The following is a 12,715-nucleotide window of genomic DNA, read 5'->3' on the forward strand; positions in this document are numbered from 1 at the left end:
AAGGATAGAATGTATATTTTATAGTTATCCTTAGTGTAATTTATGTTTAATAATAGTATATGTAATTTTTATTTTATGGACTTTTCGTCTGGGATTTAGGTAATTTATAGTGGATAATGTTTATATGATATATTATATCAAAAGCATTAAAGTATCTTATCCATTGAATTAAATGTATATTTTAAAATCGAAAAAATAGTATAGCAATAAATAACATTTTCAATAACATATTTATAATATATTAAAAAAAAATATTACTTAATAATAATACTTAAATCTAATAATATATATTAGCGTATTTTAAAATAAAAATAAAAATAAATTTTAAATTGTTTATGGTTCTAATTATGTATCTCAATAAATGCTTTTAAATATTGAATTTTAAACTTTGATACTTATGTATAAATTTATTCTTAAATTGTTTTGTTTGTGATTTGGCAGTCAACTTAACAGTCGACTTTCTTGTCATCTCCTAAAGGATTTTCAGTAGAGCATGACTCTTCAGCCTTCGTAAAAGCTATCTTGTGATTGGGTTTTACCGTATGTGTATAGTACAGTCGATACAGATGACTAACACATCGATGCATTAAAAAAACACATTTATACAGTTAAACGATTGGATTTGGAAAGACCACGACATCAAAAGTTATCGAAAACATTTTTAAACAGGAATATCATGTAATGGTGTATGTCCGTTTGTGTTTCATCAACAACAAATGTTAAATTTAAACATTTCGATAAATATTAATTTATTAATACATACGTGTAAATTGTTTAGAATTTAAAATATTTAGTTATGATATTTTTTAAAAGCATATTTTATAAAATTTAAGAGTGTAAAAATAGTAATAGCATGTATAAAATAAATAAAATAAGAGAAAATGTGATGAAAATTACATTTATTGTGAGTGTTGAAGTAAAATATATTCTCATTATAATGTAAAATTTAAAAATTTTAAAAACAAGGCCATTGCGGTTGATATTTTTGTTGGTTTTAATAATGTTTTAGCGTAGTATTTAAGTACCTATATTTAAAAACTTCTTGAATAATTGCATTATTGCAGAAAAAAGGGATAAACATGCTTGGTGAATGATACTGTATACATTTGTAGTAAAGATATTTGAATTGAATGATATAATTTTATTTTACTAGTTTACTGTATACGTATAAAACCATTTAGAAATAATTCATCAAGCGGAAATTTACTCGTTATTTACCATTTCAGTCACAAATGGAACATTAATCTATAGATTTTCATTCATTTTCATGTTAGATATGACTTCATTTTATTCGATAAATGACCATTCGTAGTTGATTTATGTACGGACGATTATTCCATTTCTGACCATTTTTACCTTCTATTTAAAGTTTTTACTCAGTAAACTCATCGTTACAATTTACAAAACACTATTATGTTTTTAGTATTTAAATCTTAACCATAAAGAATAAAAAAAAAACTCTAAGGATTTTTTTTACGAAAATAAAATTGTATAATATAACTCAAAATTAAATATACATAGATACTATTATATCATTAGTAGTAGACGCTTACTCGAGAAATAAGAAACGGAAATCGGGGTAAAAGATATATGTTAATATCATATGTATATTAGTAAATAAAAAAAAAATATGGTAGTAGGATAATTTAAAAAATACTAAAAATACTTTCTATTTGTGGTTAGCATAGTTAAAACTAATTTTAACTATTTTTTTTGAGAACTGAATATTTTGTTAAATTTGAATTTTATCAAAGAATAGATTCAAAAGAACTTTTATATTACTTAGAAAATTAAATTCTTCTGCTATATTTAGTAAATACTATACAGTTTAGGTAATTTATTATATTTTTTTGGTAGGTACAGAAATTTAATAGATAACTTAATGATTTTTTTGACCAATTGATGGAATAAATTCTAATTTAAAAAAGAACTATTGAAATTGATGTTGAGTAATTTTTTATTAAGTTATAACGACATTATATCATCAATCATAATAATATAGGTAAAGCAAATTAAAATTACAATTTTCTTAAAATTAAACTTAACTGAATAATTACGTGAATAATTTAACATTATACATGTAAAATAATACCTTATAAAAATAGTTATACTTAAATTTATTACTAAAATTAAAATTTAATATAATAGTTACGCCATATTATAGTTAGGTATTTACACACGTATAATTAATGTTGTTTTAACTTTTTTTAGGTATAGGAATATTACATATTATATGTTTATTGTTTACTCCTTGCATAGGTATATTAATATAGATAATATAAATATAATATTGGTTTCGTTCGAAAGTAATAATAATTTTAACTTTGGTTTAGTTCTTATGGCAATGTAATTTTGAGAACTTTATATAAAATGGGGGTGGTCACTGACACTGTGGCATGACAGTTTTACATCGGGGTGGGGTGTACAATCGTCCGGTGGCGGCGCGCCGACAGCGAGCGTTTTCCAACGAGTCGCCCGCCAAACGTTAGCCTATACGCGCTGTGATCCTAAACGATGACGACGAGACGATCATGAGCTTATTACGTGGTAACCGTTGTAGAGAAGGTTTTGCTTAACGAATAACATAAAGGCTAATCTGGCTTAAACATTAAATACGTTAGCCAAGGAAACGAATGAAGGTAAGTGTTATCTTCCAGAATGTTATTTCATATTTGGCTTACAAAAATACGAGATTATTGATGTATTATAAAAATATAAAACATATAATTATTTAAAAAAATATTTACTTCTTGATAATATTTAAACAGATTTTTTAAAACAACAATTTTTTGTAAAATTTAAAATGTTAAAAACATTAAGCTAATTATTATATGAAGTCTTTTATTAATATTTATTAATAGATATAGATGATTTCAAATTAAAATAAAATATTAAAAATTGCTTGCGTAAAGGTTGAGCTTTATGTTTATTTATTATTTATTTTCATTAATTTTTATGTTTAGTTAAGCTTTAAGATATAATTCAATATTGCAATTTTTTTATCTTTTGGAGTTAAGTATTTATATTTTTGTACAGTATGTTGAATTGTTGGTGTGTTTAATTAACGAATAAATAATTTAAATTTTGGAATTTTTAATATTTTCTATATTCCTGATGTAAAAATATAAAAATGATTGTTTTCATTTAACAAAGTTGAACTACAGATCAGATATATAATTTAATAAATAAATAATAAACATATAATAACATTATATACGATATACATTTACGTATATTATTGCAATAAGATATATTTATATTATATAATATATTAGTTATATATGTTTTACATTATTATATGAGTTTTTTATATATTTTTTTTAAATTTTTTATATAAACTACATATTTCTTATTGCAATAAGACATAAACTTTCCGGTTTGTTATTTAATTTTAAGTCAATATAAGTCATTAGGGTTGGAATAATACCGTAATCAATAATAGAAGTTGTATTGTTTACATTCAATGAGAAAGGCCATAGGCGATGTCCGGTCTGTGAATTAATATAACGCTGCGTCAATATAACCAAGATTTTCACAGTTGGAAAAAAATGGACAATACATTTCGTTTGATGGTTTTACCACAGTCGCATAATATTAAATAGTGAAAAAAAGTGAGTCCCGCCTTTAGTTAAAGTCTATTGATCAGGTAATTGTAGGTCAAAAATTGAAATTGGATTTGAGGACAGCAGTTCATTTCGATGTCTAATCGACTAATCCTGTGGTGTATATTACACGCTTCGGAAAAGGTGCCGGTGGAACGGAATGCATCAGATGCTACATCAAGAAAGCTATATAATATATGTAATATATATGTATCAAGTTAATGTACATGTGTCACGTATTAATAATTCACTGATGATTCTTTCGTAAATTAATTGCCACTTTATCTCTTCATTAATTTGTGATCTTAAACTTAAAAACAAATAACTGATCCATTTTTTAAATTAGTTTGTAAATTTATACACTCGATTACGGATTTCAAATGTTTGGTTATTTGAGTAAGAGTATGTTATTTAGCAACATATGTACTGTGATTATCGCAGTTAGTTTTATTAAGTCGTCATTACGCCTACTGCGCCTAGCAGCTTATTGGTTTTCATTAATTTTATTTAGTGGTTTATTATTGCGGTTTTTCATCTCACCATTTGGTCGAAAATCCAACAACACGATTTTTATAGTTTTAGGTTCATGCCACTACAGAATATTCGTTTTTTAAGTTGTCATACTAAAAAATATTAAAATTACTTTAAAAATGAGTGCTTAAAATAAAATATTTTCAAGTTTTAATTTGATAAATGTGTTTATTATGATTGTCCTTCGTAAATGATGTGAATGATTTGAGTATTTGACGACTAAACATTTCCATAGATATATAATTATGCCATTATATTATACGTATAATATATATCACGCACCGGTGTACGTTATTGTATGGCTACTGCCTAGTCGGATTAACAATAGGTGTCTGTCTATATAGTATAGGTATGTTGTCTGTATTTTTTCAACTGAAATAATTTCTTTTTAATTTTAATTTACATACCAATTATGAACTGTAGAAGTTATTCTTAGAATATATATGATTAATGCTTTTTATTAGACAGTCAATTTAAATGAAGATACATACTAAGTAATTAAATTAAATTGAATTTTAATAATTATGGGATATTTGGATAACTCATTTTCGTTACGATTTATTTATTTAATAATTTAAAAATATTAACTTGTTATAGTAATAATTTATGATTTCGTCTAGAATTAATTTTAATTGAGTAGGTATTTTTATTTATAATTTACATCTGAATTGAAAACTGGAAGTTATTAGAAATATTATTGATTCAGTTAATATATCTGCAAGCTATGAGTATATAAAGGTTAATTTCATTTTATTTTTATGTTAGCAGTTGGCACCTTATATATATTTTAAAACGCTTTTTTCTTTAATTTGTATTATATACATTTTAACTATTATTGAAGCTATTATTGCTAATACCATATATATATATATATATTTCATTTAGTTTAATTTGTGTATACATTTTATTTTATTTGCAAATATGATATATATAATATATACATATATATGTATAATATGTGGTATACCATGTTTATTTTGTTTTTTCATGGTTACATTTTTATGTTTTCTCAAGTTATTAAAGCTAAAAAGTTAATGTTATAGATACTTATAAACTATAAGGTATTAGTTAATTTACGATTTAGTATTTCTTTTTAAATATTGTTCACTACATAAAAAAATATTAAAATGGCTATAGTTTTATTTTCCCATAAAACAATTATGCAAATATATAAATATACAAGTATAATATATACATATACCTATTTAAACTTGTACTTTTTAAAAGTGTTTTCATTTATAATAATTTAATAAATATTGATATTTGACACTAAGTAACTTGTTATTAAATATGGTTGATAAACATTTAAGATAATGGTAATAGTAATAGTAATAGTAATGGTTAGTAGCAGCTGAAGTAGCTATTCTACAGTATAAGTGTTATAAATACTCAGTACTTTAAAATTTAAAATAAAAAAAATGATTGGGTTAGATTTAAAATCATTAGAGGTATAAAGTAGTTTTTAGTTGTAGGTACCTATGGAAAAACTGAGTATAAATATAGTAAAATTAAATTAATAGTAATTCAAAAAAACAATACTGTTAATTAACAAAGTTTTATAAATATAATAGGTAAATATACCATTTACATATTTATGTAGGGACTCTCTAAACAATCTAAACAAATTTATTTTAACATTATTCACACATTCATAGCTAAACAAAGCAAAATACTCATTTTATCAAATTAAAGTTTTATAAAATTGAAAAATCATATATTTATATTTTATTAAAATAATTATCCTCGCTGAATAAATAGTACAAAAAAGTGTATTTTTTAATAATAATATTAATTTAAATTTTTTTAAAGCCATTTTAAATCTAATAAATATAATGTATCTAAATGAAACTCATTATATATTTTTTTTATTTAATTTATAAAATTATATAAATATAGGTAATGCATCTATATTGGAGTAAATAATGCAAAAAAATGATAAATACGGGCGATGAATCCAACAATAACCTTGCAGGGTTATTGTAACTCGTAAAAATATGCCTGTAATTAAATAAAAAAAATATAATTAATTTATTAGTTTTATTATTTTATACGTCTAGATAATAAAGGATGAAGAAAATTGAATGAGTTCATTTATCACGTGATGGTTTTTAAATTAATGCATGTTATACTTTAAAAAGTTTTGTTAAAATGTTAGTATTTAATAATTATAATAGTATATATTTATTATTTACATCAAATGTATATTATTATTATTAACTTTCGAGTCAATATCGACTTACAGTAGAATGATTTAAGTATAGATTCGTAGCTTAAATAGAAAAAATATTTTTAAATTTATTTATATATACAGGGTATCCCGCGAGGAGGATTTACCCATTGTGATATCTCCTGAAATAATGAAGATATCATAATTCTTGGTTTTTTAATAATATTCACAGGGACAAGAACTATAAATATTTCATGTTTTAATTTATTTTTATGTTTTGGTAAAAAAGTTAAAAAAATGTATTTTTTTATTTAATTATTTAAAAAAAAATTGAAGATAGCCATTTTGTTGAGTTTTTTTTCTGAAAATATTAACGTTTTAACATTTTAATTTCATCAATTTCCTGATTTTTAATATTTTTTCTAATTTCGAAAAAACTGCAAAATTATAATTATGTTTATGTCTTGCCAAAAAATGGGACAAGATAATAATATCAGAACATTAAATTAGGTATTTAAATTGTGGACTATGCCATACTCAAATTATCAACAAACCATAAAATATTAACTAGTACGTATTTATAACTTTGGTGGACAAAACACCTTATTTTTTTACTAAATTCAAAGTAAACAAAATACATTTGTTTTATCTATTTATTATAATAATTATAATATAACCATATTTAATATTTGGTATAACAAAAATGTACATATTGATATTTTGTACAATAGTTATTAATTTTATTTAAAAATTTAACAATGTTGAAGAAATAAAATATGACGCTTATTGCAAGCCACACTGAAATCCGTTCCCCAGCCGTACGAGCACGCGGGTCCCATGTTTGATACAATGATATCACTGTCGTACTATTGTATTAAATAATTCGCAGTTTTTTCGAAACTAGAAAAAATATTAAAAATCAGGAAATTGATGAAATTAAAATGTTAAAACGTTAATATTTTCAGAAAAAAACTCAACAAAATGGCTATCTTCAATTTTATTTTAAATAATTAAATAAAAAAATACATTTTTTAACTTTTTTACCAAAATATAAAAATAAATTAAAACATGAAATATTTGTAGTTCTTGTCCCTGTGAATCTTATTAAAAAACCAGAATTATGAAATCTCCATTATTTCAGGAGATATCACAATGGGTAAATCCTCGCGGGACACCCTGTTTACGTTTTGTATATGTTTTTGCGTAGATATAGTAAAATTCATAATAGGTATACGTCAAAACTCAAAGTTGTATGTCCCCATAATATTGTTGAATTATAACAAAAAAATTAACATTATTATTTATCATTAAAATAATACGTTATTTCGTTCAAATTTGAACTTAAAATATGCATAAAAAAAAAATTGTGATTATATATATATTAAATCTTACAGTATAAAATAATATATGGATAATTGTATTAAATTTTCAAACATTTTAAGCGAACAGAGTTTTATCATTATTTTTAAAAAAAAAACTAAAAACAATTGTAAATTTAAAATCTCTATAAATATCTCAAAACAGTTAAATCCAGTTAAAGTATTTTGAAAATGTAAATACAGTAAATGCTGATATAAGAATTTTGTAAAAATTTCAAGTACTTACGGTTATTTGTTTTAAAATTATTTTATTGAAACATAATCTATAATGTCAAATATTAGTTTTCAGTGAAAACAGCAGTTTTTCTTTAATTTTGTTTTTGTTTTCCTGGTTATTTTAAAAAGTATAGGAAATTTTTTACTTTTAACCCCCTCCTTTCAGGTAAAATAGATTCAATTTACCAGAAACTTCCCTTAAAGATTAAAATCGAATCATTTTTACTTGTCACAAAAGGTGATGATAGATAAAAAACACATAATTGTAAAATCAATATGTTCATCGCTTCGTTTTGAATCTATAATAATGCAAAAAAAATTATTTTAAATACAATGAAATGAAATTAATAATGTATAAATACGATAACATTTTATAATGAGTATTTTCAGTTTCCACGATAGTACAGCGATTAAAATTGATTTTAGTTATACATAATATATTAAATTTTAAAAAATTTTAGTAAAAAAAAAAAACTATTTGAATATTGTTTGGTCAGAAAGTTTCTTAATATTTATATTTATACTTACTTTTATAATTTTAGAAATACCTATATCAAATTTTTGTAGTAATTAGGATTATATACATATTAAAATTGTATATTAATTACATTTTGAAAATATTTGATAATTATTTACTTTTAAAAGTTGTTTAGTTAATTTTCAAGATTAAGTTAACTCATTAAGATAAATTGTAAAAATTCTGTTTTCCAAATTTTTATTTTTCAGGTTTATAAACTTGTAAAAAAACTATATTAAAATACAATATAATTTTTAAAGATTTATTATAATTACAAATTTTTAATTAAATTATAATTCAGGAAAATTCTATTAATTTAATATATACTTATACTTACTTAAACCTATTGGAGAAAAATGTGAGAGACGAGAGGGCTAATGGTTTTTAATTTTGAGAATTTAATAACAATTTTAATTCTCTTTAGACATTTGGTTATTATTTTATTAGCATGTATATGAGGGTAGTATAATTAGCTTTATTATGAGGATGATCATTATTAAATCGAATTCCACATAATTGCATATTTCTATACTTTGATCTGTGTTGTGTGCTTGTCCAACAAACAGTTTTTCGTATATTCTCCGTTGGGGATGGGATGTAAAAATATTTATAAAAAAATAAAACTTGAATAAAGGACTGTATATGTAAACGATGCATAGCATCTCGGTATCGGTTTTTTAATTTCGTGCGCGATAACGCGGTTGCAGACGTCAATTTAATAATAATAATGTTATACATCGTTCAATGTATACGGAGCTTCGTTTACGCCACAGTGCTGCACTCTACACACACACACACACACACACACACACACACACACACTTGTGCTGTTTGTAATAGGCTTATAAGCTTTAATGGACGCCGTCGGTCGAATCGACGACGACACGAAATATATTTGGCGCGTAAACTGAGGGATCTCACTTCTGTACCAATTCCCCCCGCAAGGGATGGTGGGGTATTATGACCATGGTATTGTCCAAGGAGCAATTTTATTCCACTGTTCCCAACGCTGGGAATCCGGACCGAAGTCGACGAAGAAACTATGCTCCACAAACAGGTCACACGGACGACAATTCAAGGGCCGGGTGATCTTCCGGATTTTTTTTTTTTGGCACCGGCATCGCACATGAAACACAATAGTGAATGCCTCGTTTTTGGTGCAATAATTGTTTTTACAATGATAGTGCGTTATAATTTTTTATCAACAAGGTAATTTAAGGTGCGCGTTCGTTTGCAGATAAGCTGTTAAAAGTTTAAATTGTTAATAATATATTGTTCAACATTCTATAATATTATAATATTGAAAAATTACTTTCAAATTATGATAACATAACAATATAGGTAGTATAAGTTTTTCAAACATTTATTATATGTATTATATTGTATAGATTAGACAACATTATTCGAACATTAGTACACGAAGTCAGGGACAGGCAACAGCAGTGTAAAGTGTATAAATCACAGTTTCACTTTCACCCATTTCCTCTTTCGTAAGCGTGTTGGGTTGATATGCTTAAAATAAGTTTTTAAATTTAAATCTCGTGTTATTATTCAATATTCAAAACTAATTTTGAATTGTTTGTAGTTATTAATAATTTAATAATAATTTAACTACATGTATATTTTTAGTGGTTATAAATTATAACTTATTTACTTATCTTATAGTTATTATAGAAGAATTTAATGTATTAATTATGTATTAGTATAATAAAATATTATATTTAAATAAGTCGACATTTGCGTTTTAAAACCACTACCTTCGGCAAATAAGATGGCACGCTGCGATGAACTTAGAAATGCGATGATACCTAAAAATATGTTCAATAATCAGATTTTCGATATGTAAAACTCGTAATGCAAAATAATTTAGTATTTTACGCATTCGCGAAGGACGAGTGACGCGAAAATTTTTTGATATCATTGAGAAGCGGACGGTGCAGAGATAACAGTAAATTGGCGGTCGCGATTTTCCAACGAAAGCTTATCAACAAAAAATATTACGGTTGCGCATTTGCTAGTTATGTAAACAATATGAAAATCAGTCACGTTGACTATTATGCAAACATTGTCAATTTGACCAAAGTATAAAGTCTACTGCTACCCTAACTGTGGTGCATGTTTTATATTTTATAATATGGTAAGCGAATAACCACAATATTTTCCTTAGATCAGTCAGTTTTAAAAAAACACTGATCTCCGATATTTTCTTCCATGTGCCATTAGATTCAAACTACCGTTCTTGGATTGTTAGACTTAAATAGTGGTGATGTGCAGTGCAACAAAATTCTAATTTTTAAATCTTGTGTTCTTTGTATTCATAAGCAGATGACAGTGGTTTTTTCGTCATCAATCAGTCTTAGTAGAGAAAGGCAGCCGCCCGATGTTCAATGATTCTCGACCCTACCGTTTTTGCGTAAACGTTCACGACTGTGTAAAATATTTTGCATCGGAAAGTCCAAGAAAAGTTCTCTTGAGGTCTTTTTTCATTCCGTCTGTTATGTCCTGTTTGTCAATACACATCGCACGCCTGTTTCTAGTGGATTACTAGCAGAGATCAGCGGGTTAGGTAACACATACGTCATCTCATCAATTCATAGATTACTATTGTAGGGATATAAAATTATTTATACGCTTCTATGATTGTTATGGGTGATATGTGGAATTCATTATATTTATATATATATAAGAAAAATATGTGTAATTAAAGTTAAATCTAGGAAAAATATTCATTTTAATACGAGAAAAATATAAAAATTGGAATACCTAATACATGCTAAGACTGGAATTCTGAAAATATTTTTCCAAAAGCTTAGTTTTCATTAGCAAATTCAAATTTATAATAAAATACACTATTTATTATGAAATTTTAGCTGAGTTTTAGGGTATACCTACTACCAAGATTAAACGATAATATAATACTGTCTAAATAGAAATTGCTGACTAGATATTTTTTTTTTAATCTAATATTAATAAAATAAATTATTTGTTGATGTAAATTATTAATAATTTGTATTAAATAAATATTCTATTCAACACAAAAAATGTTCAAATTTATGATATTGATTGTTTATTTTATTGTTTTTTTTTAGATTAGTGAGGTTGGTATAAGCATATAATGCATTATATTAAAAGTGTAAACAATATATTGAGAATTTTGAATGCTTCTAATTAAAAAAATAATGCCAAGATGAATAAAAGTGGGAAACACCTCCTTGTGAGATGAATTGAATGCTTTCATTGTTATTATTTCTTTGGTTTATTTTTAAAGGTTTGACGAATTTTTAATGGATATCTGAAAGCATTTCAAACGATTTAAAAAAAACTTATTAGTAAATGGTTGTTTGGAAATTTCTTTGCAATAATATGGGTAATTGAGAATGAAAAAAAAGTCTAAATTAAACAAAAACCATGTATTGTTGTTATTTTGTTTAATATTTAGATTCACCCTGATATTTTAACATTTCAATTTTCCAATAGGAGAAAAACTTTAAAAAGCAGGTACATACATTTTTGGTCAATGAGTATAATATATTTATAAATTCTGTACTAAATATATATATATATATAATATTTTCATTAGAAAGTAAGTGAAGCTTATTTTACGTAATTTTCTGTGTTTCTTAACAGTTTTTATATATTTTCTTTTTTATAAGATAAAAAATTGTTGCTATTTAATAATGCTGACTAGATTATTTTGTAAATCATGTGAAAAAGATAACTACTTTGCATGTATATTCATTCTAAATTTTTAGCTACTACAAAATCAATTAGAAAATAATAATACTGTTTAAATACAATCTAATAATGCATTTGTAATACGTATAAAAGTCATTTTTCTTCGAAAATAGTTTTACGTACGATTATGGGTTTTTTAAATTAATCCATATAAAGTAGAAATTTTTACGCTTTAGTTTTAACACGGTATTCGCCATTCGGGTCAGAATAATTAATGATGCATGACGTGCATTACAAACACCGTCGTTTTATTGATCTCGAAAATGTCTTATAAATACAAAAAGTGTCATCCATATGATACTGCTGCTGTACCAAATCATCGATTAATGACCTACATGGTAAAATATTTTCCCTCCATTTTTAAATGAATTAAGTACTCTTAATACTTAAATATTCTATACTGTAGCTTATAAATACCGTTTAAAAATCGTATACGAATAGGTACTTATTTATTTATTATAAACTTTAGTTTCTTAATACTATTTTAAATCGTATTTACTAATTTATTTATTAAACTTATAATGTACCTATTGTACCTATAGTTGTGACGAATTATAATTATTAAGAT

Source organism: Rhopalosiphum maidis, chromosome 4 (genome assembly GCF_003676215.2).
Source record: "Rhopalosiphum maidis isolate BTI-1 chromosome 4, ASM367621v3, whole genome shotgun sequence".
Lineage (NCBI taxonomy): Eukaryota > Metazoa > Arthropoda > Insecta > Hemiptera > Aphididae > Rhopalosiphum > Rhopalosiphum maidis.